The sequence below is a fragment of the Brachionichthys hirsutus genome, unplaced genomic scaffold (genome assembly GCF_040956055.1).
Source record: "Brachionichthys hirsutus isolate HB-005 unplaced genomic scaffold, CSIRO-AGI_Bhir_v1 contig_408, whole genome shotgun sequence".
In the NCBI taxonomy this organism is placed as follows: domain Eukaryota; kingdom Metazoa; phylum Chordata; class Actinopteri; order Lophiiformes; family Brachionichthyidae; genus Brachionichthys; species Brachionichthys hirsutus.
Window position 1 is genome coordinate 85,313 of NW_027180503.1, and position 6,000 is coordinate 91,312.

At 47.5% G+C, this 6,000-nt stretch overlaps 2 pseudogenes; both read right to left on the reverse strand.

The window, feature by feature from the left end:
- Positions 1-1,580: 1,580 nt before the first annotated feature.
- On the reverse strand, positions 1,581-3,278 carry LOC137915677 (trans-L-3-hydroxyproline dehydratase-like; annotated as a pseudogene).
- Positions 3,279-4,280: 1,002 nt separating this feature from the next.
- LOC137915685 (U2 spliceosomal RNA) lies at positions 4,281-4,453 on the reverse strand (annotated as a pseudogene).
- Between the last annotated feature and the right edge of the window lie 1,547 nt (positions 4,454-6,000).

The window sequence follows — 6,000 nt, forward strand, 5'->3', positions numbered from 1 at the left end:
TTTCCTATTTTTATGCTAATCTAAAATAAACAGCTGCTGGTGGTCGCCTCCGACACGATTGAAACAATTTTATTCTGTCTCCCCCAGCTGAAGGAGCGCAAGGCCCGGAAGGCGAAGGCCAACGGGGAGGACGACGGCGGTGAATTGGACGACTTGGTGTCGGCGCTGCGGTCGGGGGAGGTCTTTGACGAGGACTTATCCAAGACGAAACGCAACCGAAAGCGTATCGACAACCAGACTACAGATGCTAGAGAGCGACCCGTCACAAAACTCAACATCTAAAGGGGTTGGGGGTCATCGTCACCGCCCACTGTCCAACTTGATTTAGGTTTGCTCCATGAGCAGCGTGAATGAATGAATGAATATAATTATTAGATACAATGTTAGAGTACAAGTACAGTCACACAGTAGCATGTATTACAGTACAAGTACAGTCACACAGTAGCATGTATTACAGTACAAATACAGTCAAACATCATGTCTAAGAGGAGCATTTCTAAAAAGCCCTTGCGGTCTTGTTTCCGTTGAAAGGCCTTCGTACATAAATCATCCACAATTAACAATACAAATTTAACAATACAAATAAAAATAAAACCAATATTCAATAACTCAATTGATGCAACGTAACATTAGAAAAATAAAAATAAAATGATTTTACACCGCCGATGCAAACTAACAATAAATCTAAAATAAATTACACCACTGATGCAAAATGACAATGAATGACAATAGATTACATAAATTACAATAAATTACTAAGTAAGGCAATTAATATGTGCAACGTAGGTGGACAAAAAAAAGGGGGGGGGGGGGGGGGTTGATCCGGAGAGAGTCGTGATGACTATCTCCGTTTCTGTCCCCCTGAAAGGTGTATTTTTAGGGCCGTTTTGAAGGATGTGGATCCAGCGTGGATCCATCCAGTGTCGACCTCCGTTATTGGACTTTATATCATTTAAATATTTCCTTCCATTATACTGAACTGTTAATAATAAAGAGGAAGAACAGTGATGCGGCTTCCTGTGTCGTTTGCAACATCTTGCACTTTGGATTCTATTCTTTTTTATGTTCTCCCATTTGAACAGAAGAGGGTTGGGGGTACACCCCGGACAAGGCGCCAGCTCATCGGAGCCACACGAAAGAAACGACACGCTCACACACCTGCAGAGAATTTGGTGTGACCAGTTCACCCAAGTTGCATGTTGTTGGAGGAATCTAGAGAGCCCCCCCCAAACAAAGCCAGCACCTTCTTGCTGTGAGTAGGGTGTAGCTCCATCTAGTGGTCGGTCAATGCAATTGATATGATTTATTTATTTCATTTAGATTATCTACTCAGGGATTATCAGGTGTTTCGGTGGCCCCCTTAGATGAGGGTGAGGTGGAGGTTGTTTAATTGCCCGTAACTGTCAATTACCAGGAAATTCTATACACTAGAGCTTTTAATTCAAAATAAAAAATATTATTTTGAAAAACAAAACAATCAAAGCCAATGGAATATTTGAATACTGTATTTTCCTTACACAATTATGGATCCACACCCCTTGTTGGAGCGCTCGTGTGCAAACACAACGTGCAACGCAGGTTTAGTTGAGCAGAAAGCCGAGTTTCAGCTCGTCATCCGTCTCCTGGACGAAGCGTGAAGCTCCGGTATAAAAGGCTCTGCCAGCAACTTCCACCACGACGGCCTCGTAGCCGCCACACGTTGTCTCCTGAACAGAAACGAAGGCATCAACCAAGCAGGCGGTTCTTTGTTGCAACAGCCATCAACGTCATAAAGGTATTTAGAGGGCGTCCAGTCATTAATGTCATTCTGAACCGATTCCACCTGAGCAGGCAAACTGAGGGATTCATTCTCAAAGAGATGTTCATACTTCATGCTGGTCAGAAGGGAAACATTTAGTGTTCAAGATGCATTTCCGACATCAATAAAAACAGACATTTTCTGTGATGGCTTGAGTTGTACACGCCTGGGTATTTTTATTCATGATATATTGGGCAAAAAGTCAGATAAAAAAAACAAAGTGATCTTGATTGAGCATCAGAATCCAGATGTGCCTCAAACTTTAATCCATTCTGGGCGATCACATAACCGGCTCCAGCTCTGGTACCTTGACGGCTCGCCCTGTGAACCGGGATCCAGTGGTTCCACTCTGAAAGGTCCTGGCCTGGTCCAGCTGGACGAGCCCTTTGTGATACTGAAGAGCCACTCGCGCCGTCACACCAGAACCCGTGGGGCTCCGGTCCACCTGCGACCAGGTTTATATCGGTTTAAAACCTCTGGATATCGAATCGCTCCGTGTGTGTCCGGTATGAGGCGGCCTCCCCACCCGAGGTACCTGAGCGTCTGCAAACACGCAGACATTGGCGGTGGCATCGGAGGAGAAATCATCTCTGCCATCGGTGAGGATGGTCCCATAACAGAAGGCCAGATCCTCACTGGTGGGGTGGCGGAACTTCACCTGGAGGTCAAACGGCTCTTAGAGAGACTGAATGTAAGATCAACCCGTTTCTCGTACGCATTTGTTTTTCTCTCACGAGGAGCAGAAATGTTCCTCTTTGGGCTCTCCCACTCGCTCTGAATCATGGGTACTGTAGTCTATTGCTCCACCTGAGACTTGACGGCGTCGGTCACGGCCGTGGCCGCGTCCACCAGATCTCGCGTCCTGGACTTGGACACGTCGAGGCCGAACCTCTGGGCGCCGACGAAGGCGTAGAAGGCTCCTCCGTAGCTGATGTCCACCGTCACATCTAGAAGGACAGGTCCCTTCATTCGTCCCGCAGGACACGCGGACCCCTCTAGGGATCAGTTTCACGCATCCTACCCGTAGCGAAGACGAAAGCTGGCACGCTGTGAAACCTCACCGCCCCCGTTTTACCGTCAGAGTACTCGACAAACGCCTTCACCAGCCCGCAGGGGCAGTGGATGTTCACTTGGGTCTCTGGAGACCGGGGGGACGCTCCACCAGTCCGTAGTCCACGGCAAAGCGTCCCAGGGCGATGACGGCGTGTCCACACGTGGTGCTGTAGCCCTCGTTGTGCATGAACAGCGCCCCCTGTCGGCCTCGGGCAGCTCGCTCTTCACCGTAGTGTCCCCGGGGCTCGAACAGCAGCGTCTTCCTGAGGTGGTCCAGGTGGTCCCGGGCGTAACGGCGTTTGGACAGCACGCCGTCCCCCTCGACTGCTGGGTAGCCACTGAGGACTATCCGTAAAGGGTGTCCTCCTGCGTGCATGTCCACCACTGAGAACTCGTCTCCTTCGTGAGGTGGAAGCTGCAAGTCCATCTCCGCACTCATTTTAGAAAAATGAAAAAAAAAAAAAAAATTTAAACAATGCTTTAGGACAACATTTACGAACACGGGTTTACATTTTTAAAAACATAGCTAAACTCATTTTATGAAATGAAATTATTGAGTGTGTTTTTCTTTTTGGGTGATTGATATTTTCTTAAAGTTATACGAGGAAGGACATGAAATCCCACGCAGAGGCCAAAACACAAAGAGGGAAACGCTGATAATCCAATAATAGCACGTTGTGTTTGTCTTTATTATAATTATTAAACCCTTTCATGTCTTTGTTACGTCACATCTCCTCCATGAACTTCTTTCTGAGGACTATTCCAAAGTGACGGTTAAAGTTCTTTTGCAACTTTTCGACACATCTCGGGATTGACAATCATTGTTGATCACATGAATTAGGAATCAGAAAATTAACTCTTCCAGCTGTAATTCCTTTTACCTGGTGGGTAACGAGTCTTCGGACTGAAACAGCTCGACGCACTTTGTTTTTGTCAATGAATAAACGTTACGTCACGTCATTTAAATGAGACATTAGCGCCACCTGGTGTTCCGGAGGACGGACTGCATGCGCGACATTAATACCTGTATGGCATTTCTTGCCATTCGGTGGAGCCAGAGATTAAAGTTTGATTAGCGACGGGAGGAATGGAATTAATGGGAATTTCATGGATTAACGGGGAATAAACTGGGAATTTTCCAAATTGAAGGTTTGCTCCACATAGGGAACCTAAATATAGTTGGGGAAAGTACATTTTAGCATAATCTTGACTAAAAAAAACAGATGCTTCCTGCATGGCTATTGAGACCACGCCCCCTACGCGCACTTGCGCATTTGTGTTATAAAGAATTTCCACACTGAGAGAAATGAAGGTTTATTTGGTTAAAATAATCTGCGACACACACAACAGCGTTGGGTTCTTCTGGAACCCGGAAGTGACGTAGAGCTCCAGTCTCCACCAGCTTTTTGTTTGTTTCTTTACATTATTGGGGGGGTGCACCGGTCCTGGAGGTGCTGCAATACCAGGTCGATGCGTGGAGTGGACGGAGCAAGCCCCTATTCCATCTCCCTGCTCCAAAAATCAATTTAATATATGGTCCCCGGGTAGGGGACGTATCAGATATTAAACTGATAAGAACAGATTTTTCTTTCGAAAAGCTTTATTGACACTTAATACTCATATATACATTCATATAATTCTTTTCATATAGTATGTGAACACAATTCTGTAAAAACACATCTAAGACATTAAAATTCTGCCTTAAAAGAGGTTATACAGATAAAAGTGTTTGTGAAAAGATGATCTTATACAAGTTAAAACTGTGTCAAATATCCTTAAAACAGTCTTTAAAAGAGGAGTGCATTGTTTAAAAGGCTCTGCTGATCTTTCAGTTTGTGCCGGAGCGCAGTGAGTCCCTACCAAGGGGAACTCATCCTGCTCCTCCAAACAGCCGGTCTGTCGGGGTCCTGCCCCGGTGCCCAGAGGAGATCCCCCGCCCTCGTGCTCCTTCCCGCCTGCCTCACCCGGAGAGCCAGGCCGCCGCTGCCGTGTCCTTATTTTCGTGGGTCCAGCTCCTTCGTCCGAATGGGCACAGAGGCGATTCTTCTTTGTGGCTGCGTCCGCAGCCTTCCGCCTGCAGCCTCAGCTGCTTTGACGGTTGCTGCCGCCATCCGGAACGCAGCCACGGGGGGGATCTGCATGTGCTTCCTTACCAGCAAGTTTCTGGAGGTCCAGATGGCGTCTTTGATGGCGGTGATGGCGAGCCACTGCATTGCATGTTCTTTTGCAGGCACTTGTTTTTGGTTCACTCCGTAGAGGACCAGTTGTGCAGTGAGGACCTCCCTTGCTGGCAAGTACGGGAAATTCAAGGAGCTGGCCATTTCCCACAGGTCCACAGCAGCGCCGCACTCCCAGAGCAGATGCCTCACCGACTCCGGGGCGCCACAACCCGGTCGGGGGCAGATCGACAGTCTTGCCATTCCCCGGGAGTGCATTACAGACCTGACCGGGAGGATCTCGTGGGCCACCATCCAGGACAGATCCCGGAGCTTGTTTGGAAGAGCAGGATGGTTCACGTTGCGCCAAACTGTTTGGGGTTCGCCGAGTGCAAGCCCCCGCACTGGACTCACCGGCTCGCGCTCCTGCACAACACATAAAAGAGAGCGATGGCTGGTTAAAACCGACAACTCCTCATGTTCCAGATTAAAATTCTTTAAGAAATTTTTAATCGCAGTGTAAGCTGGTGGCAGGTTAAAAGACACAGGAACTTTAAGATCAATGGGTAAAATCTTTAAGTGTCTGAGGTAGGACCCCATCCAGAAGCGTGCCATGGCCGCAGTTTTTGGGTTTCTGGATGGGGCTGTGGCTGCTCCAATGTGCGCTGTGGTGTACAAAGACGTTAAAAACAAGGTCAGGTCTGGAACCCCCTTGCCTCCTTTCTCCTTTGGCCTTTTTACCACACCTCTCCTCAACCTTTCCCACTTGGATCCCCATAAAAAATAAAAAATGGCTCGTTCCAGGTCTAAAATCACTCTCCTCGGAGGGGTAAAAACAGAACTGACCAATAAAAGCAAAGGTAAAATCACGGCTTTAATGATTAAAACCTTCCCTTCCATAGTCAGTTCCCTTAGTCCCCAATACCCCAGTCTCTGCCTAACTTTCCCTACCACGTCTGGCCAATTTGTATGCCCTCCCCCATCCCTGTCAAA